The 20360-nt window shown below is 42.4% G+C and overlaps 1 long non-coding RNA gene across 1 annotated transcript in view; it reads left to right on the top strand.

Moving 5' to 3' along the window:
• Positions 1–12803, top strand: part of LOC130458197 (uncharacterized) — a 29042-nt gene extending 16239 nt beyond the window's left edge. The window contains exons 2-3 of the long non-coding RNA XR_008917285.1: positions 8325–8505; positions 11661–12803. This is a non-coding gene — a long non-coding RNA (uncharacterized LOC130458197). The remainder of the gene's footprint in view (positions 1–8324; positions 8506–11660) is intronic.
• The last annotated feature ends 7557 nt before the right edge of the window (positions 12804–20360 follow it).

Below are 20360 nucleotides of genomic sequence, written 5' to 3'. Positions count from 1 at the left end.
GATTAGTCAGGTCATGGTCCTGCTGTTGAGTTCAGTGCTGGCTGCCTCAATTTAGGAAGAACATTGAATGTGTTCAGATGAGGGCAACTAGAATGGTAAATAATATTGGCACACCCATCCTTGGAGGATCAGATTGTAAGCAATTGACAATGTTCAGCCAGAAGATATGACTCAGGGGCACAGAGAACAATATTTGAGATTGCGAAGGGCTGCCCCAAAGAAAAAGGACCCAGTTTGTTCTCTTGAATCTTAGAGAAGGGAACCAGGAACAGTGGGGAAGACAAAGAACTAAACTGAGACTTAGTGTCTGGGGACACCCTGCCCCCAAACTAAATCAGAAGAACTTTCTAACAATCTCCCCAATGTGGGAGTGGGCTGCCTTGAGGGGTACTGGGCTAGCTCTCACTGTTTTGCTCAGTTATTTTTCATTTATGCCCAACTCTTCATGACTCCATTTGGGATTTTCATGGCAAAGATACTGGAATTGTCCGCCATTTCTTTCTCTAATTTATTTTCTAGCTGAGGAAACTGAAGCAAACATGCTTAAGTGACTTGTCCTGGGTCATATAGCTAGTAAGTGTCTGAGGCTAGATTCGAACTCTGGAAGATGACTCCATGTCCAGTGCTCTCTGTACAATAGCACCATCTATCTGCTCTCCATGGAAGTTTTAAATTGGAGATTTGATGACCACTTGCCCAAGATGTTGTTGGGTATTCTTGCTTATGTATGAATTGTATTGCATAGCTGCTAAATTCCCTTCAAGATCTGAAATTCTGGGATTCGGCGAACCTTCAGAGAACACATTCAAGTCACAATCCTTGATGAAAGGTGAACCAGTAGATGTGAATTGTTTGTGAAGTTCTTACTCTGTGCCAGGCATTATGTTAAGAAGGGGATCAAAAGAGAGGCAAAACCCATGATTACTCACTGCCCTCAAGGAACTCATGGTCTAATGGTAGAAACAACATTTAAGTCACCATGTACGGATAATATATAGAAAGGCAAATGAGAGGTATAATGGTGTAGGATTTTAATAATAATAATAATAACAAAGGGAAAGGAAAAAGGTTCTTTCAGTCAAGTGAGCAGAGCAAAGAGAGCTGGAGACTCACACCTGCAGCACTTTACCAAAAGCCCAAGCTCTGAAAAAAAGAGCCTCGCAGTGTGACTCTCAACGAAATTTATCTCCTAAGCATCTTCATGTAAAATGAGGACGTAACTTAAAATGATGCTGGGAATGTAGCTCAGATGTTTCAAATTTTCCATCTGCACATTCACCTCCCTGTGATCCTTTGGGAGACCAGCCTCCCCAGTGGATCATTTTAAACATAATTAACTAAGGTACATACAATTTTACACAGGGAAAATGCAGCAACTTGGGGATAAGGAAACACAACGGAATCAAGAACAAAACCAATTAGGGGGCAATCCCCTTTGGTACAACAGAGTACATATAAACAAATGTATTCATCCCCCCAAATTTCGGTTCTGCACAATCAGTTTTGCTCAGTAACTCCTGGAGCAGCATGCAGTCTCTGCAGGCATCTCCATGGCATCTTCCACAAGAAGTTCAGTCTCTGGATTCTGGGAGGCAGCAAATTTCTTACCCTTAAATTTTTTTTTTCTCAAAGGGAACTTATAACTTTTCATTACAAAATAAAAACAATCTGCACAATAGCAAAGGGAGGACACTAGCTTTGGCTAAGATTGCTCTAACTCATTTATGACAGGGTAAGATTATCCAGCCAAATAAGCCCTGAACTTGAAGTCAGAAGACTTGGATTTGCTGTTTACTTTCTATATGACCTTAGCCAAGTCACCTTACCCTCCTTCAGGCTTATCTGTAAAAATTTAGGGTTCATATTAGATGATGTTATAGGCTTTTTTTCTGTACTGGATTCTCAGATCTCAGAAGGCTTTAGGGATGTACCCTGGTTGGTGACTGAGTTTGGCCCCCAGAATATTTGCGAAATTGGTTGTGTTCATTGGATTGGTTGTGCTCATTGAAATTTCTTTGCCTTCATAATGCTTCCAAACTGGCCACTAAGGCCATCTTGCCATCTGGCTGCCATGTAAGCATGTAGCCCTTTACCTCCAACCTTTCCATTTCTTGCTCTAACATAATAATCTAATCAATTGTACTTTTACTTCTTAAAAGGTGACTTCAGGTGACTGCTGTATATGTTGTTTTACCACTTTTGAGATTTCTCTGACCAAATATCCCTTCCCTGACTGCCATTCTCCAGTATGTGTTGAGATCCCCAATGAGAATGTCAGTTCCTTGTGGGCAAGAACTGCCTTTCATTTTGTTTTGTTTCCCCATTATGTAGTAAGATCTTGGTAAAGTCTCCTTCCTTCCTTCCTTCCTTCCTTCCTTCCTTCCTTCCTTCCTTCCTTCCTTCCTTCCTTCCTTCCTTCCTTCCTTCCTTCCTTCCTTCCTTCCTTCCTTCCTTCCTTCCTTCCTTCCTTCCTTCCTTCCTTCCTTCCTTCCTTCCTTCCTTCCTTCCTTCCTTCCTTCCTTCCTTCCTTCCTCCCTTCCTTCCTTCCTCCCTCCCTCCCTCCCTCCCTCCCTCCCTCCCTCCCTTCCTCCCTTCCTCCCTTCTTTCCTTCCTTCCTTCCTTCCTTCCTTCCTTCCTTCCTTCCTTCCTGTTGATGAAAGTTGGTTTTTGGTCTTCCTGTTTTGAGACCTTTAAATCATTCTATGTTTATCCTATCATTTATCTATGAAGTTCAAGGTCCAGAGATAGGCTGAACATTTTCTTTTCATCCCTTCCCTTCCTTTGAACTTTTAGACTCAAGTCTAAAAGCTTCCAAACTATAGTGTCTGTTTTTAAAAGAGGTAGTACATGATGGTTTTGGATTTAGAATGAGAACTAGGTTTGGATATCATGTTTACCATTATCAAGAAGTCCTGAGTTCAAATCTAAACTCCTACAGTTACTACATACATACTAGTATGGCCCCAGACAAATCTCTTACTCCCTGTTTCCTTTAGTTTCCTCATCTGTTAAATAGTGATAATCATAGAACCTGCCTTCTAGGATTCTTGTGAGATTAAAATGCGATAAAGCCTGTAAAGCACTTAGCACAGTGCCTGGTACATAGTAGGCACTAAATAAATGTTAACTATTACTATTGTTATGATTTTCTCTCAGTGAGCCTTAGTTTCCACATCTATAAAAGGAAAGGGTTGGACTAGAGGACCTCTGAGCTCCCATCTAACTCCATATCGATGTTCTTCTAATTCTGTTGTCTTCCTACAAAAACCTGTTCTCAGGTCTCTCAGAAAAGATGGGGCCTGGATGGCTCAGTGGATTAAGAGTCAGGCCTAGATATGGGAGGAACTAGGTTCAAATCTGGCCTCAGCCACTTCCTAGCTGTGTGACCCTGGGCAAGTCACTTGACCCCCATTGTCTAGCCCTTACCACTCTTCTGCCTTGGAACCAGTACACAGGGTTGACTCCAAGATGGAAGGTGAGGGTTTAAAAAACAAAAAGAAAACATGGGGCTTAGCCTGGTGCCTGGCACATAATAGGCCCTTAACAAATATTTATTGACTGACTCCCTCTCTGAGTGAATGCCAGAGGAGTTAGAGCTAGATGGAATCTTAGTAGGGAATGTAGAGCTGTGAGAAAGTGGGTAGAATGTGGAGCAGTACAACTTGGATTCAAACCTTAGCGCTCTCACTCACTACCCTTGTGACCTTAAGCACGACAGTCTCTTATGTCTTCAGTATCTTCATTTGTACAATGAGGGGGTTGGACCAGTTTTCCTCTGAGCTCCCTTCCAGCCCTGGACCTCTGCTTCTATAATATGGCAGGACAACTTTATTTGATGGAAGAGCAAACAAATGTCAGGGGAGTTGTACAAAGTATAGTTAGTAAGTGACAAAGCTGACGTCCAAAAAAGCCAAATAACCTAGGGTGAATGACTTGTCCAAGGTCATAAAGAGAGTAAGTCTCAGAACCAGGATCCTTGAATAGCTTGAAGATCAATATTTCATCCATATCAACAGGCTGTTTACTATCAAGAGTCCTTCTCCATCTTTGAATTCTGTGACACAATTGTAACCCCCAAAGGCTTCATTTCTACTCTCCTCCCCCCATACTTTCTTCCTACCCCATCCCACTAAATTGTGTTTCACCAGGGCAAAAAGAGAGTAGGCTTAGAAGACCTCTAAAGTCCCTCCCTTCTCAAAAGGTCTTTCTTTCAAGAGGGGTCAGGCCCTGAAGCTCATGGTCAGACAGCTCTCTGGGAGGATGCAGGGAGCTCTTGGCTCTCCCTGTGGTTGTTAAGCACAATGATTATAAAATTAAAATGAAATGAAAAGAATAGTGCTTGCTTTTTATGAGGCCATTAACCCAGAAATGGCTAGAAAAGAGGGGCCTGGTCATTAATTGGCACTTAGCCCCGAATTAGTCATGTGACCATCATTCCCTCTGGCACTCCCTTTAACATCGAGTGGCTGTAATGGACACGGTGTCAGGATGATGGATTTTGGTGGACATTATTTTGGTCAGTTTGGCACTGGCTATTGCAGCTGGAGCTCATAAGGAGAAGGGCTGAGTGACCTGGGCCATATTGGTCTGGCCCCAGGGCTAAGTAGCTGCTAGAGCCAAAGGGAAACTTGGAATCACAGATGTTTCATTGCTTCTTCCTTTGTGGCATCCTTGTTTCCCTTCTTTCCTCTCTTTTCCATTGGCCACAACCTGGGTTCAAATCCTTCTTTGACTTGATGACTTCAGTAGCTCCCAATCAGTCTTCCCAGATCCAATCGCTCCTCCTTTTCTCCTTCCCTCATTCTCTCATTCCTCAATTCCTTCATTTGTTCCTTCATTCCTCCCTCCCTCCCTCCCTCCCTCCCTCCCTCCTTTCCTTGCTTCCTTCCTTCCTTCTTTCCTTCCTTCCTCCCTCCCTCCCTTCCTCCCTCCCTCCCTCCCTCCCTCCTTTCCTTGCTTCCTTCCTTCCTTCCTTCCTTCCTTCCTTCCTTCCTTCCTTCCTTCCTTCCTTCCTTCCTTCCTTCCTTCCTTCCTTCCTCCCTTCCTCCCTTCCTCCCTCCCTCCCTCTCTTCCTTCCTTCCTTCCTTCCTTCCTTCCTTCCTTCCTTCCTTCCTTCCTTCCTTCCTTCCTTCCTTCCTTCCTTCCTTCCTTCCTTCCTTCCTTCCTTCCTTCCTTCCTTCCTTCCTTCCTTCCTTCCTCCCTCCCTTCCTCCCTCCCTCCCTCTCTTCCTTCCTTCCTTCCTTCCTTCCTTCCTTCCTTCCTTCCTTCTTTCCTTCCTTCCTTCCTTTCTTCCTTCCTTCTTTCCTTCCTTCCTTCCTTCCTTCCTTCCTTCCTTCCTTCCTTCCTTCCTTCCTTCCTTCCTTCCTTCCTTCCTTCCTTCCTTCCTTCCTTCCTTCCTTCCTTCCTTCCTTCCTTCCTTCCTTCCTTCCTTCCTTCCTTCCTTCCTTCCTTCCTTCCTTCCTCCCTTCCTCCCTTCCTCCCTTCCTCCCTCCCTTCCTCCCTCCCTTCCTCCCTCCTTCCCTTCCTCCCTTCCTTCACTCTTTCTGTGAATCAAACAGGCTTTTCTTGGGCTCTATTCATATAGTCAGCTGAGAGACACATAACATGGAGAATAGGTTTGGCATGGAGGCTTGTTATTTCCCTCTTCACCTAGCTTTTGTAACATATTTTAGAAATCATTTGGTTCCTTGAGGGGAGCCAAATCTTGTGTACCTTTTGTATCCCCAGTGCTTAGCACAGTGCCTGGCACATAGTAGGATCTTAACATGTTTATTTTATTTAAAAATTAAATTAATTTTTTTGTTTGTTACAATGAAATTCTCAGGTATGTCCCTTTCTCCCTCTCTCCTTGCACCAGAGAATGCATCATTTGACAAAACATATATAAATATATGTCTGCCTTATTTCTATTTATCAGTTCTCTGGAGGTAGATACAGATACGCACAAGCCATTCTTCAAACAATATTTCTGTTATTGTATGCAATGTTCTCTAGGTTCTGCTCATTTCACTCTTCATCATTTCATATAGGTCTTTCCATGTTTTTCTTTTAAATTAACTTGCTCATCATTTCTTACAGTGCATAGTATTCCATCACAATCATATGCCACGACTTGTTTAGTGATTCCTCAATTGATGGGCATCCCCTTAATTTCTACTTCTTTGCCACCATAAAGAGAGCCGATATAAGTATTTTAGACCATATAGGTTCTTTTTTCCTTTTTCCCTGATCACCTTAGAAAATTAGCCTAAGAGTGGCATTAGTGAGCCAAAAGTTATGCAATTTTAGAACTCTTTGAGTATAATTCCAGATTGTTCTCCAAAATGGTTGGATTAGTTCACAGTTCCACCACTAATGTATTAGTGTCCCCATTTTCTCACATCCCCTATAACTTACATTATTTTGTCCTTTAATCATTTTAGTCAATCTAATAGGCCTGGTTCCCTATCCACAGAGCCACCCAGCTGCCTCTTGGGAAGCATTTTAAGAACCAAATGGAGGAGACTCTATTTAATCTTAGAGGTCATAGGGAGCTTTCAGAATTTCTTCAGGAGGCTCATGCCAACTTGAGGTCACACCTTTACCTGAGGAATGTCCTTTGGCAGCTGCGTAGAGGATAAATTAGAAAGGGAAAGAGGGATTTGAGTTAGGGAGACTATTTCGGAGGCTTTTGTAATAAGTTAGATGAACAATGATATTGTCACATGAGTGAGGAGATTGACTGGATGTGAGAAATATTGTGGTGGCAGAAATGACAAGATTTGACAGTGGGGAGTGAAGGGAGGGAAGAGTTATGGATGACTCTAAAAATTAAAAAAAAAATCAATACTGTGTTTTGGTTCCAAAGCAGAAGAATGGTAAGGGCTAGGCAATGGGCGGTTAAGTGACTTGCCCAGGGTCACCCAGCCAGGAAGTGTTTGGGATCAGATTTGAACCCAGGACCTCTTATCTTTGGACCTGGCTCTCTATCTATTAAGCTACCTACCATCTCTCAAGGATGACTCTTAAATCCACTCATTTAATCTTTGAGTTCTCCTTTTTTGTCTTCCATGTTGCCTAGCATAGTTTTAAGAATTTACAATTACAAAGTAAGGCTGTTATCAATTAGGATGCAGATCATCAGAGCTTTATCCATAGGACAGAGAAGGTTAGATGAGCTGAGATGTTTTTTAGAGTAGAGAATTTCAGTACTAGAAAAGGAATTTTAGAACCTTGAACGCTAGAATGAGAAGGGAGCTTTAAGAGCCATCTTATTTTATACTTTTATTTTGAAGATGAAGAAACTTCAGTTTGGGGAAAAAATGGGCCTTCTGTGAAACCCGAGCCGGCATGATTTGTCCAGAGTCTTAGAGCCCAGCCTGGAACCTGGATCCCCTGACTTTTAGTTCCAGGCTGATTCCATCCCCCAAGGCTGCAACAATTGAGAGATCTGCCTCAGTCCAATTTGGCATTGACTAAACTTCCTGGATGATCAGTTGGGATGAGGGCAAGATGGAGGAGTGGGAGGAGGAGCGCCATGGGCTTTGGATGCTGCTGTCAGCACTTTGGTGTGGTGTGGTGTGTGTGTGTGTGTGTGTGTGTGTGTGTGTGTGTGTGTGTGTGTGTGTGGGTCATAGGTAAAAAGAACTCTGGTGGTTTCTGACTGGTTCTTCCCCATCCATCCCCCAAACGACTAGACTACAGTGTGAATAATGAGATGTCCTCTACCTTAGCAACTGTCTGATTGTGTGAGAAACGTTCTCCTGAGCTGCTGCCAGGGAAGCTGCTGGTATTTTAAGAAATCCAGTATGTCAGGGCACCAGACGAGCCCTGTGTTTGTCAGCACAGCCTGGGAACTTCATTGCAGCTGCCTGGAATCTGGGGAGGGGAGTCTCTACAGCCTTTTCCCTCCTCATTCTCTACCCTCCCTCCCTCTTCAGAACATACTGAGGCCACGTCCCATCCTTTCGTGGCTTGGTTCTCTGATAACAGGATGGTGACGCCACTTATTTCACTACTGTAAAGATCTCACTGATTTCCCAGTTCTCTTTCCCATTTACCTTTTATTTATTTTGTCTATATTTTTAGCACCAGCTCTGAAGCTAGGGTCCCCTAGGATCCCTCTGAAGCTATTTCACTTTCACTTGATCCCCAGAGGACAGACAGCTGTGACTCATCTCCCTCCAGCTCCTAAGAGTAACCCAGATGGATTGAAGGGGGAGACGGGGAGTGGCTCCTTTAATACCATGACTCACAGACTCTTACCAGCATGTTTTGTCTATCGATTATCACTTAATTTGAATTAGCCTGCAAAATTTGATTATCATTTACTTCACTCCTCTCAGGTTGGCTGACATGACCAAAAATGAAAATGATAAATATTGGAGGAGATGCAGGAAGTTTGGGACACTAATACACTATTGGTGGAACTGCGAACTGATACAACCATTCCAGAGAGCGTATGGAACCAAGCTCAAAGGGCCAGGAAACTATGATTATCCTTTGACTCAGCAACACCACTACTAGGTCTGTATCCCAAAGAGATCAGAGAGAAGTGTGGAAGGATCTACCTGTATAAAAATATTTTTAGCAATTCTTTTTTGTAGTGACAAAGAATTGGAAAGAGAGGGGCTCTCCATCACTTGGGGAGTAAGTTATAGTGAATGATTGCAATGGAATACTATTGTGACATAAGAAATGATAAACAGGATGAGTTCAGGAAAACTTAGAAAGACTTATATAAACTGATACAAAGTGAAGTGAGCAGAACCAGAACACTGTATACAGTTTCAGAAATATACAAATTATTTAAATTATACAAATACAATTATACAATGATCAGATGTGAAGTACCAAGTCATTATCAGCAAAGCAAGGTTCCAAGATAACCACAAGGGACTCATGATGAAAAATGCTGTCCAAAGTAGTGTATATATATAATAAAAATAAGTAAAATAATAATAATAAAATAATAACATATATTAATAACAAGAATTGCACAATAAGAAGGAATTATTGAAGTCTGCAGATCAAAGCATGCCATCCTTCATTTCATTTCCTTTAAGAGTTTTTTTTGCATGTGTGATATTTATCTTCTATCATGATATGAGCAATATAGAAACATGTTGTATGAAAGCACTGATATAACCCACATCAGACTACTTACCTCCTCAGAGGATGGCTAAGGAAGGGAAGGGGGAGAAAATTGGAAACTTAAAATGTCAGAAAACAATTGTCAAAAATTGTTTCTATATGTAACTGAAAAAAATAATTTAATAGTGGTATTTAGTAAGGTGGTCTGGTAAGAAGAGTTGGTTTAAAATAAAACACCCCTAGGCTTCCAAAGAATAAAGAGACTCCCACAAATACACAAAGAGTCTAGGGGAAAATAAGGATAAATTTGTGTACTAGGAGGCAGTTACTTATAGTTCTTGGATGTCTTTTTGCCCCCCTCCTTTGGTTCTTTGTGAAATTCCACTTAGGGTTGTTGTAGTTTTCTTTTTGGATTCTCATATGGCTCTGAAGCTGCCTTTCCTCAGAGCCTAGTGTGTCCTTAGCCCCAGATGTAGACACTACTTACCAGTCACTGCTATTCTAGGGACACTGCTAAGATGTCTATGGAAAGTCCAAATCTTAAGGCTCTTTCAAAGTTTTGTAGGTCTTTTTCTGACCAAGACTAGGGATTATGGGAAAGAAACAGGTTTCCCCTTAGAAATCCCCTCTCGGTGGCTTGGCTACTTCTGCTCTCTCCTGGCTCACCACTAGAATTCATGAGTCTGGAGTATATTAGAGGCAGCTAGGTGGTACTGTGAATAGAATACTAGATGTGGAGTCAGGAAGAACTGCATTCAAATCCTACTTCAGATACTTAGCAGCCTTGTGGCTCTGGACAAGTCATTTAACCTCTATACGCCTCAGTTTTCTTTAGCTGTAAAACACAGATAATAATAGCATTTACCTCCCAGGGATGTTGTGAGGATAAAAATGAGTTATTTGTAAAGTGCTTTGTAAATCTCAAAGTTCCTCATAAATGCGGTCATTAATACTATAACAATTATTTTATACGTGTTCCACAGAGCATGATTGTCTCCTCAACCAATAGCAGCACACTTCCTGTGTATGGTCATTTCATTTCATCTAGTAGGTGGAAATATTTTATTCCTTCCCAACTTGACTAACTGGGTGGTTCACACTTAGCTCAATGTCCTTTGATTGGTTGATTCAGTAGGTGGGTTCTCACATGATAAACATCTTGGTATAGAGTATTTGGTTGGTTCATTTCAATTGGGTTGGGGTTAATGGATTCAATTGACTTCCACCCTTATATTTCACATATTCTTATATGTGTATGCCTAGAATAATAATGAGAAGGAGTCTTTAAGGATCATCCAGGTCAACTCCCTCATTTTAAGGAGGGAAAGTGAAGTGACTTACCCAAGGTATTGAGGAAGTAAGTGTCAGAGCCAAGATTCCAAGCTAGGTTCTTTACCTCTAACTCAGTGCTTTGTCAATTGTACTTAGAAAAGCAGAAGTGAAGGTATCACCATGTGCTTCTAGGCTCAGAACAGGTAGAAAAAAGGCAAATTAATTCAGAGGAAAGAAAATTGGATTTGGATCTAGAACAGGTGAGTTCCATTCTGTCCTGCCCCTTACTGCCTGGGTAACTTTAAGCATATCTCTTCCTCTCTGGTCCTCAGATTCATACTCTTTAAAATGAGGTATTTGGATCAAGTGAGACAATATTTATCAAATCTTGAGCAGTGTCTAGCATATGGTAGATGCTTAAAATAGTCTTCGTCCCTTCCCTCCCCTTCCCCTATCATATCTCTCCCCTTGCCTTGCCTTGCCTTGCCCTGCCTTTCCTTCCCTTCCCTTCCCTTCCCTTGCCTTGCCTTGCCTTGCCTTGCCTTGCCTTCCCTTGCCTTCCCTTGCCTTCCCTTGCCTTGCCTTGCCTTGCCTTGCCTTCCCTTGCCTTCCCTTGCCTTGCCTTGCCTTCCCTTGCCTTCCCTTGCCTTCCCTTGCCTTGCCTTGCCTTGCCTTGCCTTCCCTTCCCTTGCTTTGCCTTGCCTTGCCTTTCCTTCCCTTCCCTTCCCTTCCCTTCCCTTGCCTTGCCTTGCCTTGCCTTCCCTTGCCTTGCCTTGCCTTCCCTTGCCTTCCCTTGCCTTCCCTTGCCTTGCCTTGCCTTGCCTTGCCTTCCCTTGCCTTGCCTTGCCTTCCTTTGCCTTCCCTTGCCTTGCCTTGCCTTGCCTTGCCTTGCCTTGCCTTCCCTTGCCTTGCCTTGCCTTGCCTTGCCTTCCCTTGCCTTGCCTTTCCTTCCCTTCCCTTGCCTTCCCTTGCCTTGCCTTGCCTTGCCTTCCCTTGCCTTGCCTTCCCTGTTATTCTTTAAGTGTAGAATATATATATATATATATATATATATATATATATATATATGTATATACACACACACATACCTGTATGTAATAGCAGCTATGGGCCACTTCAGGCGACATGCATTCCAGCTTCTTGTTGAAGGGCATGCATCATGGTAGACCCTTGGTTTGTCCCTTTGTCCCCATGATAGGTTTGTGTATGTGTGTGTGCGTGCCAAAGACAATTGGCAACTGAGCCAGACAGAGCCTAACACTCAGTAGGTTTAAAATGAGAAAACACAGCCACTCTTCGTTTTTTTCTCTTTCCAGCTTAGAGGGATCTGGGATTTCGCCTTCGTCCTTCTAGGGAGAGGAAGAGAAGACCCTCCATCTCTCAGCCCTGGGCACTTTCTCGGACTGTCCCTCACGCTTGGAATTCTCTCCCTCTGCCTTCCCTGCCTCCTGCCTCCTCTGGCTTTTTAGAAGTCCCAACCAAAATCTCTTCTTGCACAGAAAGCCTTTCCCATCCCCTCTTAATTTTAGTGCCTTCCCATTTACGCTGTCTATAGCTTGTTTGTATGTGCTTTTTGGGCTTATTGTTCCTCCATTAGACTGTGAGCATCCTGAGGGCAAGGCCCCTCTTTTGCCTCTCTCTGGATCCCTGAAGCTTGGCACACAGTCTAGCATACTAAGAGGTCACTTCGGAAATGCTTGTCAGCTGACTGACTACACACACGAGTCTGGGAGTGGATATCAAGTCCGTGGCTCTCTCTTCTACTTCCTTCTTCTCTCCCTGACCTGGGTCACTGGTCAGCCATTGCTTTGGTCTTGGTGGCTGCAGCTTGAGCTGAACTGATCGGTCTGCAGGTGATTGCCGCTGCGCCACCCCTCTTGGAGGTAAGGATGATGGCACGCCTGCCTAGCCAGACAATATAGTCCTTGAGTGAGTTTCTGCCTGGCCAGTTCGGATTTAGGTGGACGTGGCATCTGCTCCACATTTCCCACAGTCCCCTTTCCCTTCCTGGAGAGCATCATAGACATAATGGACTTCCACGAGTCCTTTATGGGTTTTCTGTATCTGTTTACTGGCATCCAGGAGTCTTTTGTTGTGGATTATTGTTTTATGTTTTCAGTATTCATTGAATGGGTACATAAGTGTTTTGTTTTAAGCATTTCCTCTATGTGTGTGTGTGTGCGTTGGAGGGAAAATGCCTAGTCTCTGTCTCCTTGCTATTCGTAAAGTGACTGAGTAACTTTCCCAGAGGGGGCCTCGCTGCTCTTTAGGGGGATACAAGGCTCATGAGCCCTACTTTCAGTTCTGTTTGAGATCTCTTTCTTGGGTCTCCATGCAGGTGAGCCAGAGCGCCTGGGAAAAGTCGAATCTGCTCCTTTTTCCTACGATTGAAACCAGTTCATGTGAGTGATGAACTGATGCCCTTCATGGGAAAAGAGTTCTGCTGTGGGGGGTGTGTGTGTGTGTGTGTGTGTGTGTGTGTGTGTGACATAGAAGCCCAGTGGCTGAGGTTAAGAAGTCTCAAGGAGGGACCCATCCCAACAATGATGATGGGGACGATTTGCAGGTGAATTAGGAATGGTTCAGTTTCTCTGTCCTTGCTTTGTCCCAGGTATATTGCTGGTTACTTGTTCTTCAGTTGTGTTCAACTTTTCATGACTCCAGTTGGGGTTTTCTTGGCAGAGGCAAGTGGTTTGCCATTTCTTTCTTCAGATCATTTTATAGATGAGGAAACTGATCCAAACAAGGTTAAGTGACTTACCCAGGGTCACACAGCTAGTGATTATCTGAGGCCATATTTGAACTCAAAACGACTCCAGGTTCAGCCCTTTATCCACTGTACCACCTAGCTACCCCCACTGTATAATATCTACCATTTAATCTGCCTAATGACACCCCTAAACTTTCTCAGGATGATCAGTAGATCAAGGTTCTAAGTCTGAATATTGCCAATAAGATATCAAAGTAGAAGGGGATAACTGAAATCACCTGGAGCTCAGAGTCAGGAAACTTGAGTTCAAATCTGGGCTCTCTTACTTATTAGGTGGCACAATGGTCAGAGCACTGGGCCTGGAGTCAGGAGTTCAAATCTGACCTCAGATACTTAATAGCTTATATGTCCCTGGAGAAGTCATTCAACTTGTATGCCTCAGACTCCTCAACTGTAAAATGGAGGTCAAACTAGTACTCACCTTCCTCAATTGTTGGGAGGATCAAATACCATAATGTCAATAAAGCACTTATTGTAGTATCTGTCATGCAGTTATTTCTCATTAAATTTTAGTAATTCTTATTGTGGCGTAATCTTGAATAAGTTTTGAAACCTTTGGACCTTAGTCTCTTCATCCATAAAATAAGAGTGGGGGGGACTAACTGGCCTGAGAGGTCCTTCTAAGGACCTTCTATGTCTAAATCTGTGTTTCTATGCATTCTTTTAGACTCGGTTTTTCAATCTGTAGAATGGAAAGTAATTATATAGTACTTATGTTTGTTATTAGGTGATTTTTCAGTCATGCCCCTTTAGGGGGTTTTCTTGGCAAGGATACTGGTATAATTTGCCATTTCCTTCTCCAGTTCATTTTATAGATGAGGAAATTGAAGCCAATAGGATTAAATGACTTGCCCAGGGTCACACAGCCAATAAGTATCTGTGGTTGAATTTGAACTCAGGATTTTCCTGGCTCCAGACCCAGCACTCTATCTACTGAGCCACCTCACTGCCTCACACTACTGATACTACACTGGTATGTCACATTTAAATCTTTATTAGCTCTATTGGTCTGTATATTCCATGAGATCTGGGACCCTATTTTACTCAGCCTTTGTAGTCTCCCTAACATCTAGAACCAGAGGTCTGTATAGACCAGCCACTTGATGAATGCTTGTTGCTGTTGAATAGTTGCTCTGCATTAAGCATCATGGTAGGGCAGAATAAACTCTCCTAGAACGAACAGCTTAGCAGGTGAGATAAGACACAGATCTGAAATATCGATAGCAATCCCAAGGTCATCTACGATAATGACCAGCAGAAAGGTGCTCAACCTGGCTGTAGGAACTCAAAGGAGGGGGGAATCATTGTGAACTGGGGTGGTGATAGTGGTGAGGAAGACAGAGATGAAGGACAGAGGAGACTGGGCTTATGCTGTGCTTTAAAAGGGAGATGAGATTCTGATAATCAATCAATCAACTTATTAGGTATTTATTAGGGGCAGTTGGATTGTGAGACCTTGAGTCAGGAAGAGGTAAGTTCAAATCTTCTCTGAGACATTAGTTGTATGACCCTAGACAAGTTATTAACTTTTATGGGCCTCAGTTTCCTTATCTGTACAATGGACGTCATAACAATACCCATTTTATGGGGGGTACTGGGACAGTAAAATCAGATAGCATATGTAAAGCACTTTGAAAACCTTAAGGAACTAAATATTTGGTAGCTATGATAAGGATGAGGAAGATCATATATTTATGATTGTGATGACTAACTGCTTTTCTTCTGCTGCTCTGCTTGATTTCAACTCCATGGAATCAGATGCTCTCAGGCCAGTTAAGCCCTGGTGTCTTCCATTTCCCCTCCTCTACTTTCCTGCCTCCTTTTTTTAATTGACTTATTGTCTCCCTTCCTCCTACCTCTTTTAGAGTATAAGCTCTTTGAGGGATCGTCTTTCTTCTTATTATCATCTTCAGTGATTAGCACATAGAAGGCCCTTAAATATTTTTTGGATTGGCTTGATAATGCTAATGTAGCTGCTACATATTAGGAACTGGACTGGGTTCTGGGAATTCAAAGACAAAAGTTAAAAGTTCCCTGCCCTCAGGAAGCTTACAATCCAGCTAGGGGGAGGAACAGCATAGGCACACATAGGTCTGTAATAACCCCTCTGGGATCACTGTTAATTAAATTCACTGGGGATGGTACTGTAGGAAAACCTCCTTACAGGTACACTCTTATGGGAGGGGATGGTCAGAAAAATCTTCATGAAGGATGTGGTACTTGAATTTAATCTTGAGATACAGAAACTAAGAGATGAACAAGAATCCTCTTCTTACCATGGGGGGCATCCAGAACCATGGTGAGTCAAATATTAGAGTCAAATATTCTCTGTTGCTCTGCGCTGAGCTCTGGGTTCTAAGTCACTCTGTTCTGTCACCCAACTCTGACCCCCATCACCTCCCCATCACTCTCTCTTCCCCTTCAGAGACTCTACTTAGAATCTACAATACAGAGAGGCAGACTCTGGTATAGCTTCTTGTCCTTCCCTTTACAGTCTACCAACCCAGGTATCATTATGTGTATTTGAAGGGGAAGGGAAAAGTGACTAGGACCAAGAACAAAGCACCACCTCTGGGGGCAGTTAGATGGCTTAGTGGATGGAGAGCAGGGCCCAGAGATGGGAGGTCCCAAATTCAAATTTGTCCTCAGACACTTCCCAGCTGGGTGACCCTGGGCAAGTCACTTAACCCCCACTTAACCTAGCCCTTATTGCTCTTCTGCCGTAGAACCAATACACAGCATTGATTCAAGACAGAAGGTAAGGGTTTAAAAAAACAAATGAAGCACCACATCTCATGGCAGAAATGAGTATTTGCAGAGTCCTGAACACTAGAGCTGCAATCTCTAGGCTTTGCACATGCTGATACAGTCTTAAAGCTCTTCCTTCCCCCCCAACTCCCCTTCTTCCATACAGAGGGTCATCCTTCCCACTCTACACTCCTTGGGGTTGTTTTCTTCCATCTTCTAAATCCTTCTCAATAGGAAATATTCAGACACTTCTTAAATAGGCCTAGGGCATGACTACCAGCTGTGAGCAGCAGGGGCACAGCTGTTCTCAGACTGTAATAGGAAAGCTCTGAGAAGGCCATGTGTCCAGAATGTTTGGGGGGGGGGACATGCAGTGAAGGTGTCAGCCTGGCTGGAAGGTCAGTGGGCCGCAGTGAAGAGAATGCTGGACAGATCTTAAAATCTGAATTCAAACCAAGGCTCCTACATTTCCCAGTTGTGTGGCCTGGGGAAAGTCCTGTTGCTTTTTGAACCCCAATTTCCTTATTGGCAAATGGACATGATAACAGCTGTAATGCCAATTTTGTTGGGTTATTTTTTTTCATTTTTAAAATTTTTATATAAAACCCACTTTCACATCAGTCACTGCTTCAAGAGCAAACTCACCCTAACCAAAAGCCCAAAACAAAGCCATAAATACACTGATGTGAAAGACAACCCCATCAGTTCTTGCTCTGGAGGTGGATGGCATTCCCCAACAAAAGTCTTTCAGGATTGTCCTAGATCAGTGCATTGCTGAGAGCAGCCAAATTTTCACAGATGATCATCATCCAGTATTGCTGTGACTGTGTACAACGTTCTTCAGATTCTGCTTATTTCACTCTGCATCAGTTCATGTAGATCTTTCCAGTCTTTTCTGAAATGCTCTTGCTTGTCACTTCTTATGGCATAATAGTATTCCATCATAAAAAGTACGACAGCTTGTTCAGCCATTCCCCAAATGATGGGCATCCCCTCAAACTCCAGTTCTTTGCCACCACAAAGAGTGTGGCTATAAATATTTTTGTATGAGTAGATCCTTTACCCTTTTTGATTATCTTTTTGGTATATAGACCCAATAGTGGCTTTCAAATTGCCCTCCAGAATGGTTGGGTTGGTTCACAACTCCCAAAACAATGCATTTGTCAGGTTATTTGTGAGGAAAGTGCTTTGGAAACTTTAAAATGATCTAGAAATGGAACTATTGATGAAAATGATGAGTTCATGGCGAGGAACGGTGGGGCCATGTATCTAGAGTGTCTGCTAACATCATGCAATGGAAAAGACCCTGGCTCTTGAGTCTCATCATGGGTTCAAATCCCACCTCTGATGATTACAGCCTGTAGGGTCTTGGATAAGTCACCTAACGTCTCCTGGCTTCAGTTTTCTGTCCCATAAAACAAGTGGATTGGACTCAATGATCTTCAAAGTCTTTCCCAGCTCTTCATCATTGACAATAACAACAGGGAACCTTTATCTGTTCCATAGATTTATGTCCCTGGGATTTGCATATTTACACCTAATTTTCAGGGATTTCATACTGAATTTGCAGATAGGTCCCACAGAGGCTCAGAGAACTGACTTGTTCCTTCATTCATCCAGGTAAATAGTGGAAGCTTTGTATAAAGTTATAGTAAATTTGATATAGAGGATCTAAGATTATGTCCTAGCGCTGATATTTAATAACTATGTGAAGTGGAACAAGTTAGTTCCCTCTTTTAGCTCATTTCCTCCTTTATAAATTAAGGATGGAATGCTGGACCTGGAGACAGAAGGACCCATCTCCCTGAGTTCAAATTTAGCCTTAGACAATTATTAGCTGGGCAATCCTGAGCAAGTCACTCAATGCTGTTTCTCTCAGTTTTGTCATCCATCAAATGATTTAGAGAAGGAAATGGCAAACTACTCAATTTCCTATTTATGAATTCAAATCTGGCCTCAGACACTTAATAACAGTGTGACTGTGAGCAAATCACTTAATGCTATTTGCCTCAGTTTCCTCATTTGTAGAATAAACTGGGGGGAAAACATACTTCAGTATCTTGTCAATGAAACTCCAAACGAGGTTAGAAAGGGTCAAATGACTAAAAATAACTAAACAACAAAATTAGCTAATATATTGAAAATTCTCCCACTGTGCATAGTGTTCTACTCCCAGAAATCCCAGTTTCTTCACATCTCATACAGGGAATTGCTTTGGAAAAATTCTTCAGCATGATGTAGGAGCAGCCAGGGATTTCTCCAGCTAATGCAGATTGAGAAACTTGTTTGTTTTCAAATTACAGATGAAAAAGCTGCCATGTATTCCTTTCTGTGTGCCTCTACCTCCTCTAGTTCTTTCTCTTGCTGGAGCAGAGATTCCATGACAAAATCTCCTTGTCTTTGGACCTCTCAAGGCAGCGTGCTCTGGAGGATAGAGCTTGGATTTTGGAAAGACTTGAGTTCAAATTCCATCTCAGACACTGATCAACTGGATGATCATGAGCAAATCATTTATAATTTTCTTGTTTGCCTCATCTATGAAATAAAAGTGCTGAATTTGACTTCTGAAGATCTTTTCATTCTAAAAAAGCAAGAAATTCCAAGAGGTAGTGGTGAGGAAGAAGGGAATTCCAGGCAGGAGGGACAGCCTTTGCAAAGGCATAGAGGTAGGAGATGGCATTTCATGCATGTAGGAGAGCAAGGAGACCAATTTAGCTACACAATTTAATTCAGCATACATTTCCTCAATGTTTACAGTATGTAGGGCACCATCCTTGGTGAAAAAGAAATAAAGAATTCCTTCTTTCAAGGATATTGAGTTTTCCTGGGGGAGGAAAGGAAGGAAGGAAGCAAAGAAGGACGGAAAGAAGGAAGGATGGAAGAAAGGAAAGAAGGAGGGAAAAAGGAAGGAAGGAAGGAAGGAAAGCAAATGAAAGTACTAGCAAATGGAGAAATCAAGGAAGACATAAAAGCATGTGACATTGGAGATGATGCTTGAAATGATACTTGGAGAGAGGGATGAGGAATCTTAGAATTTGGGAGAACTCTGGAAAGAGACCACGAGCCATATAGTTCAACACATAAATAATAATAAGAACAACAATAACAATAGATAGCATTCATACAATAATAGACATCATTTATACTTTTAAGATTTGCAAGGAACTTTGCATGTTATCTCAGTTGATCCTGACCACAATCCAAGAAGGCAAGTGCTGTGATTATCCTCATTTTACGACGAGAAAACTGTACTAGACAAAACTGAAATGATTTGTTCAGTCACAGAGTAAATGTCCAAGGTTGGATTTGAATTCATGTCTTCCTTAAACTTAATCAATTTGCTACCTAGATGCCTTGATGAAATGAATCTTCCATGTAAGATACTGGACAAATAGTCATCCTGCTTTAGTTTAAAGACATCCAAGGACAGGACTCACCACCAGCAGCCCATTCCACTTGAGCCTGAGTTTCATTAACAGGATGCTTTTGCTGACCTTGAGTCTAAATTGTCTTCTTTTTACCTTCTCTCCATAGTTCCTGGTTCTGCACTCTGGGGCTAAGGAGAACAAGGCTTATTCCTCTTCTCCATAAAAGACCTTCCAGTACTTGATGGCAGCAAACATGCCTCTCCAAAGTGTTCCCTTCTCCATATTTAATCAATTCTTGTTAATTATATGATGCACAGGATCATAGCTTAAATCTGGGAAGCAAGGTGACCTTAGTAACTCATATTTAAAGCTGGAATGGGTCTCAGAAGCCAATGAGTCATTTTATTGATGAGGAAACTGAGGTTCAAGGCAGGAATTCCTCCTCTTTCAGCCTCCTCTCCCCTCTAATTAGAGGACTGGAGGCAGGAGTGGCAATCTTCTCCTAGTACCTTCCTTTATAGAGGGCAGAAACTTATAGTCTTAGAGAGCTTCTTGGGGGTAGCTAATATGTGTCTGTCAGACATAGGTTTTGTATGACCTTTGACAAGTCCTCAGTTTCCTCATCTGTGAAAGGAGCTGGAGGATGAAATGGCAAATCACTCTAGTATCGTTTCTAAGAAAACTCCAAGTGGAGTCTTGAAGAGTTGGACATAATTGAAACACTTTAACAACAACCTAAAACACAAGGTCATAGATTTACAGCTAGAAGGGATCTTTGAAGTTATTGAGTCCAGACTTCTTTTTTAGATGAGGAAACTAAGGTCCAGAAAGGTTGTTACTTGCCCTACGGCACACAGAAATTCTTATGACTCCAAATATGGCACTTTATACACGAATTCTGCCTTTCCATTTGGTATTTTTTTAATCCTTATCTTCCATCTTAGAATTAATATTATGTATTAGTTCTAAGACAAAAGAGTGGTAAGGGTGAGCAATAGTGGTTAAGTGACTTGCCCAGGGTCACACAGCTAGGAAGTATCTGAGGGCAGATTTGAACCCAGGATATCCCATCTCCAGGCTTGGCTTTCCATCCACTGAGCCACCTAGCTGCCCCCTCTCCATGTAATATC

This window comes from Monodelphis domestica, chromosome 3 (genome assembly GCF_027887165.1).
Source record: "Monodelphis domestica isolate mMonDom1 chromosome 3, mMonDom1.pri, whole genome shotgun sequence".
Taxonomy (NCBI): Eukaryota; Metazoa; Chordata; class Mammalia; order Didelphimorphia; family Didelphidae; genus Monodelphis; species Monodelphis domestica.
Note: the sequence above shows the minus strand (reverse complement) of the source record. Positions and strands in the feature narration are given on the sequence as shown.